The sequence below is a fragment of the Saccopteryx bilineata genome, chromosome 8 (assembly GCF_036850765.1).
Source record: "Saccopteryx bilineata isolate mSacBil1 chromosome 8, mSacBil1_pri_phased_curated, whole genome shotgun sequence".
Lineage (NCBI taxonomy): Eukaryota > Metazoa > Chordata > Mammalia > Chiroptera > Emballonuridae > Saccopteryx > Saccopteryx bilineata.
This window is the reverse complement of record NC_089497.1, coordinates 85,588,122-85,610,811: the sequence shown is the minus strand read 5'-3', so window position 1 is coordinate 85,610,811 and position 22,690 is coordinate 85,588,122.

Sequence of the window (22,690 nt, the reverse complement as noted above, 5' to 3'; positions counted from 1 at the left end):
CTGGCCTCTAATGTTTCTGTTGAGAAGTCAGATGTCATCCTTATGGGGGCTGTTCTGCAGGTAATAAGACTGCTTTTCTCTTACAGCTTTTAGTATCTTTTCTTTATCTCTTAATTTTTGTATTTTAATTATATGTCTTGGTGTTGCCCTTTTTGGGTTCATCCTTAATGGAACTCTCTGTGCTTCTTGAACTTGTATGACTTTTTCCTTCATCAATTTAGGGAAGTTTTTAGCTATGATTTCTTCAATCAGATTCTCTATCCCTTGTTCTTTCTCTTCTCCTTCAGGAACCCCTATGATGTGGATGTTATTTCTCTTCATATTGTCACAGAGCTCTCTTAGAGTTTCCCCAGACTTTTTGAGTTGACCCTCAGCTTCATCCATTCTGCCTTTAATTTCTTCCAGTGTGATCTTTATTTCTGATATTGTATTTGTCATTTCTGACTGATTTTTTTTTCCTATTTCAATGTCCTTTTTTATACTTGCTATCTCTTTATTTAGGTGCTCACTATGTCCATCCATTGTTGCTCTAAGCTCTTTGAGCATACTAACAATCATTATTTTTAACTCTGCATCCAGTAATTTGGTTATTTCTGACTCATTCAAATATTTTTTTGGGAATTTCTCTTGATTCATTTGGGTTGCATTTCTCTGCCTTTCTATTTTGTCTGTGTATAAGAGTGTGGCCACAGGAGTCCGAGGGCTGTGGCCTCTGTGTTTCCTATGTGTGGATTGTCTGCAGGCTTGCTACCCCCTCTGCCACTGCCTTGGTGTTTGGGCATGGGAGTTGCCAGCACTGGTCCACTGTGGCAGTTGTTGCGGTTTCCACCTTGCCTTTGTGGGTTGGACTATGTTTGTGTGACCCGGCTGCAAGCCTTGGCCAGCCTGGCCTCTGCACCTCCCCTGAGGGTGGATCTGCACTCCTGCATCCAGACTACAAGCCTTGGCCAGCCTCGGTCTTTGCCCCACCCCCATGAGACTGCGCTCACGCACTGGCATCTCAAGCCTTGGTCCCACAGGCAGGGCTGTGCTCCTGTGCTCAGCCGCAGGTCTCAGCTGGTTCTCCAGCTTTCACCTTGGCCCTGTGAATGGGACTGAAGCTGAGACTGCTCTCGCTCATTCAGCTCATAGCTGCAGGTTTGGACCAGGACTGCTTTCGTGTGCTCCTTCCACTGCCGCAGTCACCTTCAGCCTCCACCCCCACTGGGTGGGACTGCGCTCATGCCTGGCCTCAGTGATGGCCAGCCCCGGCTTCCACCCCTGCCAATGGGACCACGCTTCCATGTGCCGCTGCCACCCACCTTCTGGTGAGCACTCAGCACTGGGGGGCTGGCGATGCAGTTCAGACCTTAGCACTCAATACTTTATGCTTGATGGCTCCCTGCTTTCTAAGCAACTCTGCTCTGAGAGCAGCAAAAGAGCTTCTCTTTGGCTGGTGACCTGCTTCCTTTTGCTGGTATTGCTGGTTCCAGGAAAAATATTCACTTCCAATTTCGGGAGTGACTCAGCCCAGCAAAGTGTTTCCCTCTGTACCTCCTAGATTAGTCTCAAAGTGTTTCTCTTTGTACCTCCTAGATTACACTCTCTTCCTGCTACTTTGGTCCGCTCATCTCTCCCTGTCCCTCAGAGTCCTGGGTGAGTGGTTGTGAAAGAGGTTTTCTGTGTGGTCCCTTTAAGAAGAACTGTGGGTCTGAAAAATCTGTCTCTTTCTTGCAAACAGTACCCTGGCTTGTTTCACAGCTAAATACTGTTTGTACGCCTCTTCTAGGCTCTGGGCCTGCAAGTTCAGGCTTTGTTCCTGGGACCCAGGACCCAACCCTCTCTGCTAAACTCACTTCCTGCTGTGAGAGTCCCTCTGGGCTGCTGTTCACTCCCAGGAGCTGGGTAGCTCTCTCCGTGTTTCTGCTTTTCCTACCAGTCTCAGTGTGGCTTCTTCAGTGATCCTTGGTTAAAGAATCCTCTTAGTTTAGTCCAAAGTTGGTTTTTCCAGATGATTGTTCTTAAAATTAAGTTGTACTGCACTTTGGTTCTGGGATGTGGAAGTTGGTACGTCTGCCTACTACATCGGCATCTTGCATTGATGTATCATTTTTTTAATGTTTGTTGTATTTGATTTGCTAGTATTTTGTTTAGGATTTTTTCATCTGTATTCATTAGAGATATTGGTTGGTCGTTTTGGGTTTTTTTTGTGTGTTGTCCTTGCCAGGTTTTCGTATGATGGTTATGTTGGCCTCATAAAATGTGTTTGGAAGTATTGTTTCTTCTTCCATTTTTGTGAAGACTTTGAGAAGGATAAGAACCAATTCTTTGAATGTTTGATAGAATTCACTAGTATAGCCGTCTGGCCCCAGACTTTTATTTTGGGGGAAGTTTTTGATAGTTCTTTATATTTCCTCCCTGCTTATGTGTCTATTTAGGCTTTCTACTTCTTTGTAATTTAGTCTAGGAATATTGTAATGTTTTAGGAACTTATCCATTTCTTCTAGATAATTGAATTTGGTGGCATCTAGTTTTCATAGTATTCAACAATAATCCTTTGTATATCTATGATATCTATGGTAATTTCTCCTCTTTCATTTTGGATTTTGTTTATATGATTCCTATCTCTTTTTTCCTTAGTGAGCCTTGCCAGGGGTTTGTCAGTTTCATTGATCTTTTCAAAGAACCAGCTCTTTGTTGTATTAATTTTTCTATAGATTTTTGCTCTCTATTTTATTTATTTCTGCTCTATTTTTTTTATTATTTCCTTTCTTCTGTTGGTTTGCCTTTGTTCTTCTTTTTCTAGTTCCTTTTCTTTCTTTTTTTTTTTTTTTTTTGTATTTTTCCAAAGCTGGAAACGGGGAAGCAGTCAGACAGACTCCTGCATGCGCCCAACTGGGATCCACCCAGCATGCCCACCAGGGGGCGACGCTCTGCCCATCTGGGGTGTCACTCTGTCGCAACCAGAGCCATTCTAGTGCCTGAGGCAGAGGCCACAGAGCCATCCTCAGCGCCCGGGCAAACTTTGCTCCAATGGAGCCCTGGCTGTGGGAGGGGAAGAGAGAGACAGAGGAAGGAGAGGGGGAGGGGTGGAGAAGCAGATGAGCAATTCTCCTGTGTACTCTGACCGGGAATCGAACCTGGGATCCCTGCACACCAGGCCAACACTCTACCACTGAGCCAACCGGCCAGGGCCTTTCTAGTTCCTTAAGATGTGATATTAAGTTGTTTACTTGAGCTCTCTCTTGATTTTTCATATAAGTCTATAATGACATGAACTTCCCTCTTATTATTACTTTTGCTGCATTCCAGAGATTCTGATATATTTTGTTGTCTTTTTCATTTGTTTGTATATATCTTTAGATCTCTGCTGTTATTTCTTCTTTAATCCAGTCATTTTTTAGAAGTATGTTGTTTAATTTCCACATTTTTGTGGTTTGTTTACTTCTTTTTTACAGTTGAATTCTAGTTTCAAAGCCTTATGGTCAGAGAATATGCTTGGTATAATCTCAATCTTTCTGAATTTGTTGATGTTAGTTTTGTGGCCCAGCATATGATCTATTCTTGAGAATGTTCCATGTACACTGTAGGAAAATATATACAGTGGTACCTTAAGATACAAACAGACCAACATACAAATTTTTTTTTAAGATATGAGCTGCAACTAGGTCTATATTTCTGTTTGAGATCTGGGCAAAATTTCGAGATACGAGTCATGATTCGGGAAGCTGATGCTAGTTGGCATGTTGGTGCATAGGTCCAGTATCGGCATTTGATATACAAGTTGACTGACTTACGAGCTTGGTTACAGAACGAATTAAATTCATATTTCAAGGTACCACTCTATTTTGATGTTCTGGAATGAAATGTCCTATAAATGTCTATTTTGTTCATTTGTTCTAGTGTTTCATTTAAGGCTGATATATTTTTTTACTGATTTTCTGTTTAGATGAATAATCTAAAGCAATCGATGGTATATTGAGATCTCCAAGTATGATTGAATTTTTGTTGGTTTGTATTTTTAGATCAGTTAGTAAATATCTTATATATTTTGGTGCTTCCTGGTTTGGTGCATATATATTAAGAAGTGTTATGTCTTTTTGATTCAATGTCTTCTTTTATCATTATGAAATGACCATCTTTGTCTCTGGTTACCTTTATTGTCTTGTAGTCAGCATTGTCAGATATGAGTATGGCTACAACTGCTTTTCTTTGGATATTATTTGCTTGGAGAATTGCTTTCCAATCTTTCACTTAATCTATTTTTATCCTTGTAGTTTAGATGTGTCTCTTAAGGGCAGCATACAGTTGGGTTTTGCTTTCTAATTCAATCTTCTACTCTGTGCCTCTTTTTTTTTTTTTTTTTTTTTTCATTTTTCTGAAGCTGGAAACAGGGAGAGACAGTCAGACAGACTCCCGCATGCGCCCGACCGGGATCCACCCGGCACGCCCACCAGGGGCGACGCTCTGCCCACCAGGGGGCGATGCTCTGCCCATCCTGGGCGTCGCCATGTTGCGACCAGAGCCACTCTAGCGCCTGAGGCAGAGGCCACAGAGCCATCCCCAGTGCCCGGGCCATCTTTGCTCCAATGGAGCCTTGGCTGCGGGAGGGGAAGAGAGAGACAGAGAGGAAAGCGCGGCGGAGGGGTGGAGAAGCAAATGGGCACTTCTCCTGTGTGCCCTGGCCGGGAATCGAACCCGGGTCCTCCGCACGCTAGGCTGACGCTCTACCGCTGAGCCAACCGGCCAGGGCTACTCTGTGCCTCTTTATTGATGAGTTTAATCCATTTACATTTAGTGTAATTATTGACACTTGAGAATTTCTTATTGCCATTTTATATACTGCTTTTTGATAGTTATGTGTCTTGTTTGGCATTTCTTTTTAGTTGTTCTGTTCTTTGTTTTTGTTTGGTGGAATTCCATACTCCTATCCTCTGTTTCTTCTTTTTTTAAGCTATGTGTTTCAGTAGGGCATTTTCTGGGGTGGTTACCATAAGGTTATTAAAAAAAATTATCATATTTATTAGAGTCCATTATCTCATGAGTGCTTCTGCACTCCATCCTCCTTTGTTACTGCTGATCTTTATCTTCTTCCCTATTATGTTATTGTTGTCACAGATTATCCTTGTTTTTATTATGGTCTTGCTAGAGCTTTTACTTGTAATTTTGTTTTGTTTTGTTCTTTGTATCTGGTCAGATAACTTCCTTTAGTCGGGCTTTTATGGTGATTGATTTCCTCAGCTTCTCTATGTCTTTAAGTGTTTTCATTTTCCCTTCATATTGAAGGATAGTTTTGATGGATATAATATTCTTGGCTGCTAGTTTCTCTCTTTCAGTACTTTAATTGTTGGGGTCCACTCTCTTCTGGCTTGTAGAGTTTTTTTTCTTTTTTTGTGACAGAATGAGAGAGACAGAGAGAGGGACAAATAGGGACAGTCAGGAAGGAAAAGAAATGAGAATCATCAATTCTTCATTGAGGCACCTTAGTTGTTCACTGATTGCTTTCTGATATGTGCCTTGACCAAGAAGCTACAGCAGAGCACCTGACCCCTTGCTCAAGCCAGTGACCTTGAGCTCAAGCCAGCGACCTTGGGCTTTAAGCCAGTGACCTTTGGGCTCTAGCCAGCAACCATTGGGTTATGTTTATGACCCTATGCTCAAGCTGTTGAGCCCCCGCTGAAGCCAGATCAGCCCACACTCAAGCCAGCAACCTCAGGGTTTCAAACCTGGGTCCTCTGCATCCCAGTCTGATGCTCTATTCACTGCACCACTGCCTGGTCAGGTCTGTTTTGTAGAGTTTCTGCTGAGAAATCTGATGATAGCTTAATGGGTCTTCCTTTATATGTTATATTGTTCTTTTTCTTAGCTGCCTTGAGGATTCTTTCATTATAATGTGCTTTAAAGCAGGTCTGTTTGGGTTGAGGTAACTTGTTCTGTTTGCTTCTTAAATTTGAGATTCTAATTCTTTCCACAGGCTTGGGAATTTCTCATCAATTATTTGTTTCAATATGTTCTCCATTCCCTTTTCCTCTCTTCTTCTTCTAATATACCCATTATTCTTATATTGCTCTTTCTGATGGAGTCAGATCATTCTTGTAGGGGTTATTTTTTTCTTTTTAATTCATGAGTCTCTCTCTTCTATCTGTAGTATCTCTAGTTGCCTGTCTTCATTGTCACTAATTCTCACCTCTATCTGGCCTGTTCTATTAGCTAGACTTGTTACCACATTTTTCAGTTTATGCATTGAGTTTTCATTTGTTTGGTTCTTTTCTATAGTTTCATTTTCCTTGGTGAAGTAGTCTTTTTGTTCATTAAGTTGTTTTTTGAGTTCATTAAATTGTCTTTCAGTGTTTTCTTGTATCTTATTGAGTATTTCTAGAACTTCAATTTTGAATTCTCTGTCATTTAGCTCCAAAGTTTCCATGTAATTGAGATTTTTTTCTGGAGATTTTAATCATCTATCTGAGCTACATCTCTTTCTTGTATGTTCATATTTGATTTCTTCTTCCTTGATGGCATTTGAGAGTGGTATTGTTAATAACACTAACAAGAGATAATTTTAAAAAAAGAAAAAGAAAAATTGAAGAAATACAGTGAAAAATGAAAATTCTATAAATAATAATTAGTAGAATAAAAACTATAGATAATAAGAAGCAGAAACTGAGGAAAAATTAAAAAAGAGAACAAAATGAAGTAAAAAACAAGCAAAATGCCAGAAAAAGAAGTATGAGTCCAAAATATAAAAATTGGATGAAAAATGACATTCAGGTGAGGGGGAAGAAAACAGAGAAATAAAAGGAGAGAGAAGGGGAAGAAAAGGGAAGAGATATAAAAAAGAAATAAAGAAAAAGTGTCAGAAATGAAACCCTCACAAAATCAAGAATAAAAAATATAATAACTAAGGGTAATGAAGTTCAAATGGGAAAAAGAAAGAAGTTTAAGGAAAGAAGAAAAAGTAAGAGAAAGCAATAAAAAATGTATTATTTTCCAGTTTTAAAAGGTAACGTTTCTTTTTCTGGCAAGAGGTGCTGAACCACAAGATTTGCCTCTGTGAGATTCTTGGGTGGAGTTCTGCTGAGGCATCACTGTTGTAGTGATGTAGGCAGGGCCGCAGTCGCATTGGAAGGAGGGTTTGTTGTTAGTGCCTTGTGATTTTATGGCTCTAGCAATGTCTGTCTCCAGTACTCTGGTGCCCTCCCCACGTCCCAGTAGATCAGGAGATCAAGCGCCTGGGCACCCCTGTCTCTCACAAGAGAGAGCAGCCTGGAGACTCAGCTGAGGGGTATCTGCCACCGTCACTTTTCGTACAGCAAGGAGAGCAATGCGGGATTCGGGAGGCTGGGGTGACACAGCCTGGTCTCTCCTCCGATACCACTCAAAGCACAGCCCTGGGCAGGGCAGGGGCTGCACACTTCCAGCTGGTGTCCAAGCTTCAGGAGCAGGTGGGACACAGACTGCCGATCAAGTGTGCCTCTGTGCCATACAGGCCAAACTCTTGGGCCACGCAGGCAGATCTAGTGTGCCTTAGCACCCCATGGGATGATCTCCACAGGCTATTTGTATGCAGATCTTGGGAGTGCGCCACAGGCTTTGTGCATCGCCAGCACCTGTGATTACAAACAGGTGTGGGAGACTCCGGGAACTGGTCCCGCTCCTGGTCTTGGTTGCCAGCCTTATTTCAGCTCCTTTCCCTCAGTCTCTCTTCTTTTCCTGGCCCCGAAACAAGCCCATGCTAAAAGTGCCCCCTTCCCTCAGATCAGTGAGGAAAGAGAAAAACTGTCCTCCAGGTCTTTTCTACCATGAGCGAATCCTATCTTTGGCCTGCCTTCTCACGCAATCATACCTTTGTCTATCTGGTGTGTATATATTTCAGGTTCATTTGGGGTTTTTTTCTCTGTGTATAGTTTTAGAATTCATTGAAATTTTAAGGGGAGAGATCAGGAGTATCTCTCACACCACCATATCTCTGACCAAATTTTAACCTTCCTACTTAACAAATTTTTACTGAATGCCTAGCTTTTGTCAGAAACTGTGTTAGGTACTCAGGATACAAGGATGAAGAAGATAGATGTGCTCCTCATTCTGAGGAAGTATGGTTTGGTGTGGAAGAAATACAACCAGGAATTATCAAATAGTTAGGTGCCATTGTAGAGGCAGTACAAGTACCTAAGGGAGTACATAACAGAGGCAATTATTCTAGACCCTGGGAGGGACGATTAAGGGAAATATACACACAAAAAATTTGCTGCACCATCTTCATGGTGGGAAAAGACTTCTGATGCCTTAAAAAATTTTTTAACTTTATTCATTTTAGAGAAGGAAGAGAGAGAGAGAGAGAGAGAGAGAGAGAGAAGTGGGGAGGAGCAGGAAGCATCAACTCCCATATGTTCCTTGACCAGGCAAGCCAAGGGTTTCAAATTGGCAACATTGGCGGTCCAGGTCAATGTTTTATCCACTGCTCCATCACAGGTCAGGCTTCTGATGTCTTTTAGTTCAAAATTTTTTTGCTGCTGGAATTTTGTGTCAAGTGGTGATATAGTCAATACACAGTATGGTCCCTGGATTTAGACTACCCGGATTTGTGTCCTGGCTCTACTCATTTACTATCTGCATATGTGAATTTAGACAAGTTGTTCAAAATCCTTGTGCTTGTTACATTTTTTAAGTGAGATAATAGTAGTACCTACTTACAGGGGGTTTTGTTATGGAAAATGTGTTATAGGTATACATTTAAATAGTGTTTGGCACACAGTACGCACACAATTGATATATACTCAATTGACCTAACCAGGCTGTGGTGCAGTGGATATATACTCAATTCATGCAATGGTCATATTAATGGGAAACTCACTGTTTACCAAAGCATTTGGATTGTTAGAAAATAATTTTTCATAATAACCTGCAATTGGGCTCCTGTAGCTGTTACCTGGAAGATGTTCACGCCTAAAAAATTGAAGAAATTTCAAGGAGGCAGGTTTTGACTCAGTTTAATAAAGTAGTTTCCAACATTGAGAGCTGTCTAATAGAAATGGACTGCCTCAGGAGGGGTGATTTTTACAAGTTAAAATAGCCACATACCTTCTTGCTTGCAGGATTTCTTGGATAAAATTCAAAACAGCAGATTTCAGAGCTTATCTGCACTACAAGTGGACTCTGGAATGCATTCAAAGAGCACATGAACACAGACACATTGAACTTTGATATTGGCTATAGTGACACTGTTATTGGCAAACCTAATTTGAAATTACAGATTGCTTCAGAACATGAGCACATTTTCTTGTAATTAAGTCTATAAAAAATTAATATTCCCATAGTGCTCAGATTAAATTTGGCTCCAAAAGAGGGAATTAGAGACCATTCTCCTTTGTCATTCTTAAATCAATCAATATTTGTGATAAAATTTAGACTGTACATTGGCAATCAAAACCAGCCTTCTACTAGAGACCCCTCAAAATATTTTTCCTGCAATGAAGATACATTAATAAACAAGACAAAAGGAACCATGTTACACTTTGTTAAGCTAGTTTCCATGGCTTAAGTGAAATAAATATGCTTACTATGAAGTGATTCTCAATATGGGTTTCCTAGCTTGAAAGATTTATGACAGATTTTGGACCAATGGAAAAAAAAACTATTACTTGGAACAAAAATTAAGTGGGAGTTGATGTGTGATTTACAGTTAATGAAGCCCTTAGATGGCAGAAAAGAATGAGTAATGCATGAGGCACCTTGGTGAAGGCCACAGGGGTAATCAGAAGAGTTCAATGGTCAGTCAAGGCTGTGAATGGAGCCTTGCAGTTCACAGCTACTACTGCAGTGGCTATTTGATAACAGTGAGGGGCTGACCCTCCCTTCCTTCCTATAGTATTTTCGAGTTCTTCAAAGTACAATCTGAGTTATGTATCTGAACAGTTTATTCTTTGAGGATATTACTCAAGATGGATTATTTCTGGGGTAAAAATACTATAATTTCTAGGAACTATGTAGAGATCTACATTTGATAATTAGAAATGGTGTAGTATAGGATAATGACATTATAATATATTGTGGAGGGTTTTTTTTTCTTTTAAATGATATTTGGGTTCTCCACTTTTAGATGGGTATATTACCTTTGAAGGGGCAATTTCTTTGGCTCTTTTGAACTCATAACTGACTTCCTTATCTTTCTTTTGCAACCAGTTCTTCATTTATCAGTGAAGTTCAGTACCATTTATTCAAGCTAGCCAAGCTTAAATTTGAACCTCAAAACTGTAGTGTCTCATGATTGGGCCTTAAAGGGTCCTTTGTCCAATTACCCATTTGATACATAAAGCCTTTACTATCATCTAATTTGTGATTTCCAAAGTATGTGAGCACTTGCTCAATACCAGGCTCTATATTCATCCTACTGAATAATCATTTCTAGCAGAAATGATTTTGGTTTAGAGTAGGGCACACTTCAAATCCAATGCAAAAGAAGCCAAAATCTCAATGATGGTCAGCCCCAGTACAGTTGATACCTTGAAAGTACAAGATGACCAACCACTCTCTAGCTGGTTCAGGAAGGACTGTGAGGTCCAAACACTGAGCAGAAGGCTGATATCCAGGCACTGCAGAAGACCAACTCCCAAAGGCACCCAGACAAACCCAGCAAAGTCATGTTTCTCCTGCTGCAGTTACCATGCAGGTCTGACCTTGGCCCGCGTGGCGGGGGGAAATCTTTGAACCGCTCATTAGTTTTGGGGGGGAAATCTTTGAACCGCTCATTAGCCATATTCTCAATGGGAATTTGTACTTCTTCGATTTAGAAGTTGTTAATTCATTCACACCGGAATCTTAAGGTTTGAGAATCTTATGGTTTGAGATTTTTTTTTCTGATAAAAACTGAGGTGGCCAATGGTCCACTTTGACAGTCTCCTTAAGAGGTTTATACACAGGTGTATTCCTGGATAATACACATTGCCCATTCCTGTGTAACTTTTACTCCACTCCTGAAACACATCCTGGTCTTGCTCAACTAGGTGAACTGTGAGTGAACCAGCAGGACTCCTTTTTGCTTTTCTAGCCTAAGGGAAAACAGGTCTTTACACTCATTCCTCAAAGCCCAACCTCTATACTTGACCTTTGAGGTCTTACCACACTGGTGACAGAAAGAAGCAAGGATAGGTGAATTGCTAAAGCACAGAGCAGTCCTGGCTTTATCTCCTTGCCTTCAGGCCTCTCCAGCATATTGGCCCCTCTCCAGACAGGGCTCATACCTGTCCACCTATTGTCCTGGAAGAGAAGAAAACTAAGGAAGCTAAGAACAGAGAGAAGCTAGAAAAAAGAAATAACCCTTCTTGCAAAAGCAGATTTTACTTTCTTCACAACTCCAGATCTTCACAACATGCCCTCAGAGAGTTCCTTCCAATGTTCCTTGAGGGGAGGATGAGATTGTGTTGAGTCGGGGTGGAGGTGGGAGAGGGTGGAGAATGAGATGGCACTTGGTTTTCCCTAGACATTGGCTTGTGCTGCAATCACTTTATAAAGGGAGACTAGATCATGGCCTCATCTTATCTGCTTTTGAAATTCACAAATAGCCCTGGCCAGTTGGCTCAGTGGTAGAGTGTCAGCCTGGTGCGTGGATGTTCTGGGTTAGATTCCTGGTCAGGGCACACAGGAGAAGCACTCATCTGCTTCTTTTCCACCCCTTCCCCTCCTCTTCTCTCTCTCTCTCTCTCTCTCTCTCTCTCATTTTCCCTTCCTGCAGTCATGTCTCTATTGGGCACTGAAGATGGCTCCATGGCCTTGCCTCAGGCACTAAGAAGAGCTTGGTTGCTGAACAACAGAGTAATGCCCAGATGGGCAGAGCATCACCTCCTAGTGGGCTTGCAGGGTGGATCCTGGTCGGGGTGCCTGTCAGAGGCTGTCTCTCTGCCTCCCCTCCTCTCACTGAATAAAAAAAAAAGAAATTCATAGATAAGATAAAACAGGATACAGCATATCATGAAGGTAAAGAGCAGGCACTGTGCTAGCTTTACCATTTACTAGCTGAGTGGTCTTGTGCAAGTTACTTAACCTCTCCATGCCTCAGTTCCCTCATTTTAAAAATGTTAATCATCTTAATAGTAGAGTTTAGGGTGGCATACATGTTGGGGAGGGGTGTATATAATGGTGGCACAGGTTAACAATGAGGCAAATGCAGTTATGATTGGAGGCTTCAATACTTCTCCCTCAGTAATCAGAGAACAAGAAAAGGAAAGATCTTCATAAGGAAACAGGAGACCTAAACAACACTGTCAACTGAATTGACCTGACTGACATACACAGAACACTATCCACTGACATATACCACACAACTAGACTTTCCACCATGTGATTCAATTCAAAGTTATATATATTATATACATTCATATATATATATATATAAAACTTATCTCACATGGATGAGTCTTTTATTTGGATAATTTTAACATATGTACATGATTTAGTCAGCTTCTATTTTTGGAAAGTATGGTATAAGGGACATGTACCTCATTCATTTGTCTACTGCACTACCCTGGTATGTGGGTGGGCAATGGAGGATGGCAGAGATGGGAAGGGGATTCTGGTGACTGGCACAAATTTCCAAAAATATTTCTATGTTCTTATTTAACACTTATGATGTGGGAGATGAGGATGGATACTTGGCCGTGTTGTTATGCAATTATTTGCTTGGCTTTTACTCAATGACTGTGGTCTGAGAAACTATCATCATCTGTTTCTTCTTCCACCAGGTGGTATTAGGTGATATAATAGTTAATTGTAGAGGACATCCACGATTGCTTTCCCTACATATAAAATATGCTTTTTAGCACCTGTAGGGCCGGTGGCCATGGCCATGCAGGTTCTCATTGGATTCAGGTAGACGGTAAAGAAATCGCGGAGCTGGAAAATGGTGGGCCATTCCATTTATTAGTTCCTCATAAGGGCAGATGAGCAAGCAGGCAGGAAAAACTGCTTCTGCTTCTCTCTCTTCAGACTGAAGAGCAAACAGGCCCGGGTGAGGGGTGGGGTAGGGGGGGATCCCTTCTCTGGCAAACAATAGGAAAAAAATAACCCTTCCCAATGGTGGTAGGCAATCTGCAATCTACAATCTGCGGCCCTGAGGGCAAGCTCCTGAAGCCTCACATACATAGACTGTACACATGGCGCTCCCCTGTGCTCATACACTAGTCAGGCAAAGTGCAAGCGAGCAAGCCTAACACACTTGTTTGCACAACAGCACCAATTAAAGATAATGGGACAAAGGCAAATTTTATACACAAGGAAATAAAAATTTAAAAACAAAACATATCTACGACCAGTGAGAAGAGCATGAGATAAAGCAAGCTGATGAAGAAATCTTTACTGGGGTGGATGAATCATTGTCCTGACTCCCCCTGGGTTTGCTTGCCCAAGCCCTCCTGCTGAAATATTATAGATGCACCTTTGTCAGGCTAATTGGAGCTGAGCAAATATGGAGGTGGTTATTCACTTACATGGTCCCTGCACTCCACATGTCAGTCCAAGTAAATGCTAATGAAAATTCTGTGAATTTTTGGAATCAGTACCCAAAGTACTTTCATAATTAAAAGAATCAGGGTAGTGATAGCCCCAGTAACTTATCTGATGATCATCTTTGTGATCATGTTTTGTAGGAAAACAACCTCAGGGCTCCCGCTGACAGGACGCTTTTCCCAAGTACTATTCATTATAATGCATTATTAGCTAACTGCAGGCAGCGCACACCCTTTGCATGTTAACTAAAGTGCAACAGCCGTTTAGCTAGTGGTGCTTGTTCAGTCTTTAAAATCGTCTTAATCATTAGTGAATTAGTTAAACTATAACATTAGGAGATAAAAATAATCACCAGTGTCACCTGGGAACAAGTAGAAACCTGGAACTGGATGTCAGAGGCTCTGGGTACAGATATTCCTGACTGTGCAGATTGATGAGTGACAATCAGCACAGCTCCAGGATCAGCCATTCTCATCCCAGCCTCTTTGGGGATATAGAATATCATGAGATTGTTGCTGAGTGTTGTTTTCTGCTTCAGTGTCTGGTAGGTGTGCAACAGGGAAGGCAGTAGTACCATGTCCTTTATATTCAGTTCTCATTCTAAAATTGACAATGCAGTTAGCAGATATTTGAAACTCATGTTCCTTTCAATGCTCTCTTTTTGGGCCATTTCACTGATTATTAATGGCTCCACCTGGGGAGATCTAGAAATGATGCTGAAACTCAATCAAGCCTCCTTGGCAGTTCTGGAAAGAGTTTTTGAGTATTAGCTCAGGGGCTGTGAAGAGAAGCTCAAATTGTACTTTGCAATTATCTCTAGAATTTAATAATTGGCATATTCCTTTTCTGTTGCAAATCACCCAGAGTTAAACAGAGTAAACAAAGCTTAATTGGTTTGGTTGGATTCATATTTCAGTGACTGACCATAGGCAGAAAACATGGGGAAAAAATTTCTTAAGAGATCTGAGAAGATATTTATTGTCTTTTATTTTATTCAAAAATGTAAAAACATCATATTTACTTTAAAAATGTTGCATACAGCAAGATTTCCTCTTTTGAGTATGCAGGGTTGGCAAAAGTAGGTCTATAGTCATGAGTATATGAAACACAGTTTATTCTTGTATTATTATTTTTTAATTACTGTATTATTTTTGTATTATAGCTGTAAGCCTACTTTTGCCACTCCTGTATATATAGTCCAGTAAGCCACCCTACAATCAAGATAACAGTTTAGGCAGACCCTCTGTAAGTCAATTTCAAACACAAACACCTCTCTGCTTTCTAGTACTTACACTTTTGCCTTCTAGATATCATATCAAATAATAGATTTTGTAGCATTTTGAGACCTTTTTTGTTCATTTAGTAAATGTGAGTGTTGGGCAAATGAGTTTGTAAAATTTGTATTTTTTGAGTTTGCTCACTTCTATTGTTAAAAATTGGTGCTGGGCAGTACCAGGTATATGTGGTCTGTGACATTGCAAATTACCTTCCTGCTTGGGAAGGGCCATTGTTTTGCCAAAGTTTGCTGGAGGATAGGTTTTCGTGCCAGAAAGTTTTGAAAAGAGAGAGCAGAAGGAGAAGAGGCAGAAAGAAGCTATGTTTGCAGAGTGAGAGAAGAGAGAATGCAGAGTGCTGAGGAAGAAGCCATGTAGGCAGAGAGAAAGAAGGTGTGTAGTGGGAAACCAGAGCTGAGAGGCTTTGGGAGCCCTACTGAGACCTGTGGGGGCCTTTGATTCTAGAAGGAACCAGAGAATGTGTCAGTGGCTTTGGGAGCCCCGAGTAAAAGGGAAGTGTTTTTCTTCTGTGTTTGCTCGTCAGCGGGTAAAGGAATGGCCCACCATTTTTTGGCTCCACTGTTTCTTTACTGTCTGCCTGAATCCAATGAGAACCTGCATGTGCATGGCCACGATGGTGGCTGCCTCTGGCTATACAGTGGGGAAAATGGTGGTGTTAGGCTTGCTCGTGGATTACTGGCTGCAAGTACTTTGCCTGATGGGTGTGTGGGTGCATGGCAATGGCAGTGCCACATGTATGTGGTCTGTGTAAGGCTGCGGGTGCTATTCCTTGGTGGCCGATCTCCCAGATCACTCTCCTGCCACCGTGAGGTACGGTTTTCCTCACTCCCTTGCCCTTATTGCAAATAGCAGATTTTCCTTTGTTTATTAGCTCTTTTTCTTTTGTTATTTATTTGCTCGCCTGTCTTTGTGAGCCTCCAATAAATGGGTATGGCCCTACGCTTTCCGGCTCTGCAGTCCCTCTACCATCTGCCTGAATTCAATGAGAGCCTGCCTGGCTTCAACCACCAGCATTATACCTGGCATAGTGGGCAGGATTTGGAGTGGGTCAGTATGGAGCTGCCGACACTCTTGAAGAGTAGGGTAGAGGAGTGGTCATTATTTTCCAGTGTATGGTTTCCTATGGCCATCCTTTTGGGGGCAGTTGGCTGGGTGGTTTCAATAGCCCTGCAAGAGGAAACCAAAAACTCTGTGCAGAGGCTCTAGGTTGAGAGCTCTAGGGAGAGCTGCAGACCAAGCGGCACCAATGGCATGAGTTGCAATGGTCACTGGAGAAGGAGCTGCAGATCCGAGAACTGCAGGTCAGGCTGCAGGCTGAGAACCAGTGACAACGTGAACTGGAACAAGCGCTGGAGAAGGAAGCCAACTGGGTTCAAGAGCTGCTGTTTGAGATGCAGGCTGAGCACCAATGGCACCTGGAACTGGAGCAGTCTCTGGAGAAGGAATTACAGGTTCACAAGTTGCAGTTTGCCCTGGAAGCTTAACATTAGCAGTGACAGCTGTTGGAGAAACATCTGTGGGTTCAGGAGCTCGAGTCTCAGCTTCAGGTCGAGAGCTGACAGCTGCAGGTGCCAAAGCAGGAGCAGAAGACAGAGCTGCATTCTTGCCAGCAGAGTGGCTCTGAGTTGGTGGGAGCAAGCACTTCTGAGGAGGAAGTTTGAGCTGTAACTGCTGTCCGCAGACTCAGAGCCCAGTCAGTGTTGCCAAGCAACATTAACAAGAAGGTAAAATCCCAGCAGCCAGGAGTCTGTCATGGACAGGCACCCCCCCCACACACACACACACAGTAGTGGAGCAATCTGGTCTGGTCCTAAACCTAGGTAGAGCTGATGGAGTTGGGGGCACAATTCAGGCAGAAATCCAGTGAGTCCCTGGCAGCCAGGTTGCTGTGGTTCTGAGACATAGGGGGTGGATAGCATCATGCTCTCTAGAACAGAGATGGAGAAATTGGCTGCCATTACCACACACTCCTCCTTGAGGCAGCATCTTCAGAACTGCCATGGCAACCCAGGAAACCATACTTTATTAGAATAGGTGATGGCTGGTATTCGTACAGTCTGGCAGAATCCTGGAGATTGCTGGGGGCAGTGAGTCAGTGGCAGTGCTATAGTGAACTGCCCTAGGTTTTTTGGGAACTAGCTCTGAAGAATGCTGCTTTCAACCCAGGGTCCCATGGGCCAGACAAAGAAGTGTTTACAGCTGGGATGCAAGATTTAATCTACTTCAACACCCCATCAGTCCTTTTGGGTCACTAGAGGCTATCCTGGGCCCCTATGTGGGACAGCCTATCAACGCAGTTACACAGATGGTAGCAGATTTGGGGGAGCTGGAGGCAGCACAGAATCACAAAGCTGTGAGGTCTGTTGCCCGTGCTGACGCCGTTCCCCACCTAGCAAGAGAAATGGGCATGTGAAAGTTACCTAAACTCAGATGTGGATAGATTTGATTGTGGCTCGGGGAGATAGGGAGAAATTAGATGGCAAACCTAATAAGGTTCTTTTGGAGCTTTGGCAGCAGCTTAAATCAGGACAGAGGTTCCAGCCACTGAGACAAATGGCCTCAGCAGCTACTAATAAAACAGTTGGTGTGTGGGCGGACAGTTACAAGATTATATGATAGAGATGGCCAAGAGAGAGGAGGACCCCCAAAACCCACTGTTTCAATTTGAATAGGGGGAAGGCTGAGGCACCCGTCTAACAGGGATGGGGGGCACTGGAGGCCCCTTGTGAAACTGACCATCCACTGGTCCCCTTCTAATGTACCATTGGTATGAGCTTTGGTGGATACAGGTGCAGAATGTTCCTTTCTTTACGGGAACCCAGAATGGTTTGCTGAGACCCCAGTGGCCATTGATGGGTATGGGGGCCAAAGTGTTCAAGTGAAGCCAATAACTATTCCATTGGGGATAGGAAGACTGCCTCCTAAGCCATATAAGGTGTGTGTATCTCCTATTCCTGAATATATTTTCTGGGTAGATGTCTTACAAGGACTGTGGTTGGAAACGACAGCTGGGGAGTTCTGGCTGCGGATCAGGGTTATGAAGCAGTGTTGCAGGGACACACAGCACATTCCCCTTTGCAATTACTCATTCCCTGGCCTGTGACTAGCACAAAGCAGTACGGCCTGCCAGGTGGCTGTGAAGAAATCACTGGGACAGTTCTCAAACTAGTAAAGGTGGGGATCATCCGGCCAGCACACAGCCCTTACAATTTTCCGGTGTGGCCTGTGCACAAACCAGACAGAACCTGGCAAATGACAGTGGATTACAGGGAACTTAATAAAGTTGTTCTCCCTTTGCACGCTGCTATTCCCTCAATAGCTAACATGATGGATTGGTTAAGCCATGAGTTGGGGACATACCACTTTGTGGCAGATTTGGCTAACGCCTTTTTCTCTATTGATACAGCTTCAGAGAGTCAAGACCAATTTGCCTCCACTTGAGAAGGGCGGCAATGGACCTTTACAGTGTTACCCCAGGGCTATTTGCATAGCCCCACCTATGTCATAGGCTAGTGGCTGCTGACCTGGCTAAATGGAAACAGCCAGAGGCAGTACCGCATATACCATTATATCAATGACATTATGCTAACTAGTGATTCTCTTCCAGAATTGGAGCAAGCAGTTCCTACCCTGCTATCCCATATGAAAGCATGTGTCTGGGTGGTCAACAAGGGCAAATTACAAGGACCTGGGTTATCTGTTAAGTTCCTGGGAGTTGTCTGGTCAGGTAAGACAAAGGTTATTCCTGATGCAGTTAAAGATAAGATCCAAGCATACCCTGTGCCCCCTATAGTAAAGCGTTACAGGGATACCTGTTGGGGTGTTGGTGAGCATTCTTACCCCATTTAGCTCAGTTACTACACCCCTTGTACAACCTTATTCAGAAGAGGGTTCATTGGAATTAGACTGAGCAGGCACAAGGTACATTTGCAGCAGCTAAGAGAGCTGTCAAAGCAGCACATTCCTTGAATGTGTTTGATCCTGCCAGGCCCTGTAAGCTTAATGTCCATGTGACCCCTGAGGGGTTTGGATGGGGCTTGTGGCAACGGACAGAGTGCCTATGGCAACCTATTGGGTTTTGGTCCCAATTGTGGAAAGGTGCTGAAGTCCGTTACTCATTAGTGAAGAAGCAGCTGGCAGCTGTGTATGCTGCCCTCCTGGCCACTGAGAGTATTACAACCACAGCTCCAGTTACAGTAAAGACAACATACCCTATTGCAGGATGGGTGAGAGATTGAGTGACCAAACCTTATAGTGGCATGGCTCAAACCTCCACCTTGGCCAAGTGGGGTACCTACCTGCAACAACACTGTGCTCTTAGCACCAGCCCATAGAGAGCAAAACTGCAGAAAGTCTTGGGTCCAGTCACCTATGCGACCGTAGAGTCAGGTGCAGCTGGGGCTCAGGAGGCAGAACCTGAAGTCAGTCCCTACCACAAGCGGCGGGTGCCCATCCCTGAGGATGCCTGGTATACTGATGGTTCCAGCAGGGGCCAACCTGCCAAGTGAATGGCCATAGCCTTCCATCTGGCCACTGAGCCTATTTGGATGGACACAGGTACAGGCCAAAGCAGCCAATGGGTGGAATTAAGAGCCATATGGCTAGTTGCTCATAATGAAACTTCACGTCTGGTGATTTGCACTGACAGCTGGGCTGTCTATCGTGGACTGACCCTTTGGATTGCTATTTGACACATTTAATGCACCATCCACTATGGGGTCAGGCCATGTGGCAGGACTTATGGGAAATAGGACACCAGAAGCAGGTGACAGTATATCATGTCACAGGGCATGCCCCTCTAACCCATTCTGGGAATGATGAGGCAGATACGTTGGCAATGGTGCGATGATTGGAGACTGCACCTGCAGGTGACGTGGCACAGTGGCTCCACCAGCGCCTGCTCCATGCAGGACAGAAAACTATGTGGGCTACGGTTAAGGTGTGGAACTTGCCTGTGTCCTATGCAGAGGTACTTACAGCATGTGATCAATGTGCAGTGTGTTGCAAGGAGCACTCACAGAAACAACTGGCATTACTTGGCCAGATCCAGAGGGGTCATGTTCCACTGACACGGTGGCAAAGAGACATCATTGGACCCCTTACCAAAGTCAGATAGGTAGCGGTATGAAGTCACCTGTGTAGATACTGCCACTGGTCTGCTTGCTGCTTACCCTGCCCATAACCCAGACCAAAGGGCAGTCATACAGTCTCTGGACTGCCTGAGTGCTGCGTACCAACCACTGGTCCTTGAAAGTGACAAAGGTACTCATTTCACAGGTTCTATGGTGAGGCAACAGCTCAAGACCTAGGGGTGGACTGGAAGTACCATGTTCCCTACCACCCACAGGCTGCTGGTATCATTGAGTGGTATAATGGATTCTTAAAGCAGGGACTGCGACAGGAGCAGGACACCGGCTCCCTTACTGGATGGACACGCCGCTTGTGGGTAGTTCTCTGGATTTTGAATGAGAGACCTCGACGGGGGAGCCCAGCTCCAGTAGAGGCCCTCCTGCATCGGGCAGCTGCCATCATTCAGTTGCAGATATGCACCAATTACATTTTTCAGAAGCCAAGCTTGGACAGCAGGGCAATGTACTTTTACCTGCCCCAACAGTCCTCCTTAAAGGCCAACGGCTTTAGTGGACATGGCCCTGGACTGTACAGGCCCTCCACCTATAATGGGTGGCCTTGTTGGCACTGTGGGGTAAAGGGCTGGAGGTAGATCTCCAGTTAACTCCTTGGGCAACCAGCACCTGGCCACCTAAGGTAGAAGTGTATTATCCCTTGAGTGCTCAGGGGGACAGCATTATGAAGGGCACCTTTGTAATTTCTTTATGACCAATAATGAGTTCTCCCATTTTATTACACATTGGACCAGCAGATCCTGGTGTGCAGGCCGATAAGGTTTGGTATGCCTGCCTGGGGTGGCCTCTGGTACCTGCTACGGTGCTGTCTGCAGAGAGAACTCTGGCCTGTATTCTGCCAGAGGGGAAAGATTTGCCTCTCTTGGTGCCGCTGACAGCTCTCTCATTTCACCATAGCTGTGTTTGTAATTCTGTTGCTGTAGGGCTGTATTGTTTTAGTTTTTGTAATGTACCTCCCTCCTTGCACAGGGACCATTGTGGAAGAAACCTGTCACTTAGATTGTGAGCTGAGCAGCCCTAAAGGGGTGGAATGTGGGGGAAACGGCTGTGGCAGGCTTGCTCGTGGGATTACCAGGTGGCAGTGCTTTGCCTGATGGGTGCGTGGGTGTGTGGCAGTGCCACGTGTGTGTGGTCTATGTTAGGCTACAGGTGCTTTCTCTCGGCGGCGATTCTCCCAGATCGCTCTTCTGCCACTATGAGGTGCATTTTTCCTTGCTCCCTTGCTATAATGCCGGTGGCCAAGCCAGGCAGGTTCACATTGGATTCGGGCGGACGGTAGAAAAACTGCAGAGCTAGAAAGCGTTGGGCAATTCCGTTTAATAAAGTCTCACAATGGTAGACAAGGACAAAGGCAGGGGAAACCGCCTCTCAGGCAGACAAACAGCAAAATGGCCCCTCACAGTGGCAGGCAGGCAATCTGTGCATGTACAATCCCCCATCTCTCGTCTCTCTTGAGCACAAGCACCCATAGCCTTATAGAAGCTGTGCACACGTGCCTCTGCCACGTGCTCACGCACTAATCAAGCAAAGTGCTTGCAGCTGGTAAACCCGCGAGCAAGCCTAACACAGCTGTCCGCACACTTGTCCTTACTGCAAATAGAAGATTTTCCTTTGTTTATTAGCTCTTTTCCTCTTATTGTTTAATTGCTCACCTGTCTGAGTGAGCCTCCAATAAACAGGTATGGCCCAAAGCTTCCTGGCTCCACAGTTCCTTTACTGTCTACCCGAATTCAATGGGAACCTGTCTCGCCTCAAAACACCAGCGAGGTTTGAGATTACAGTCTAATACATTTGAGATTCATTTATGTTGTTACATTGTTAAATTAATAAAACAAGGAGGCTGTTAGATTGGGTGGCTTGGTAGCCTGTAAGCAAACCAAAACCTAAGCCTGTAAATGCCTCAAGGGTAATCAGAAAACTAAGGACAGCCACTCACAGTCAACCAGGTTTTCCCAAATAAGGCACCTCTAGCCAGTCAGATAGTCTCTATAAAAGTCTTATTCCTACATCCTGTTAGTGGAGTTAACCATTTTTGGTTTGAAACTGCCTGATTTAAAAAAAATGTTTTACTGAATTTATTAGGGTAAGTTTATTAGTTAATAAATACATAAAATGTTATTAATATTTTATTGATTAATAAAATTATACAGATTTCAGGAGTATAACTATAATACATCACCTGTATATTGCATTGTATGTTTACCATCCCAAGTCAGATCTCCCTCCATCACTATCTATATATACAAATATTGATCGACTTAAGACCTATGCAACTTATGACCATTTGACTTTATGACCACAATCGCTAGCCATGACTGCTCTGCATCTGGCAGCACAAGTGTTGCCCAGCTGGGTGTAAAACAGTGCGGACCAGCTTCCAGCAGCACTACCATCTCCACTGCACCATTTCAACTGTTATCCCAGACTCGGTACAGCAGTTTGTGTTTTGTGTCTTGGATATTTTTCATCAAACCCCTCCCAAGATGTCTACCAAGAGGAAATTGTCTTTGCAAATATTAAACCAGTTGTACTGGTAATGCAGTGTTTTACTTAAACCTGATGAATGTAAAAATAAGAAACAAAATGGTGTAGAGATGATACAAATGGCATAAAATGAACAAAGAAAATTATGATATATAACAATAATGAAAGAAGATTATGATAAAACATGACTTAAAGATTTTTATAACATCATTTCACAGTACTGTACATATAGCCTACTCAACTTACGACCAAATCGTGTTATGACCAGTCTATCAGAACCAATCATGGTCG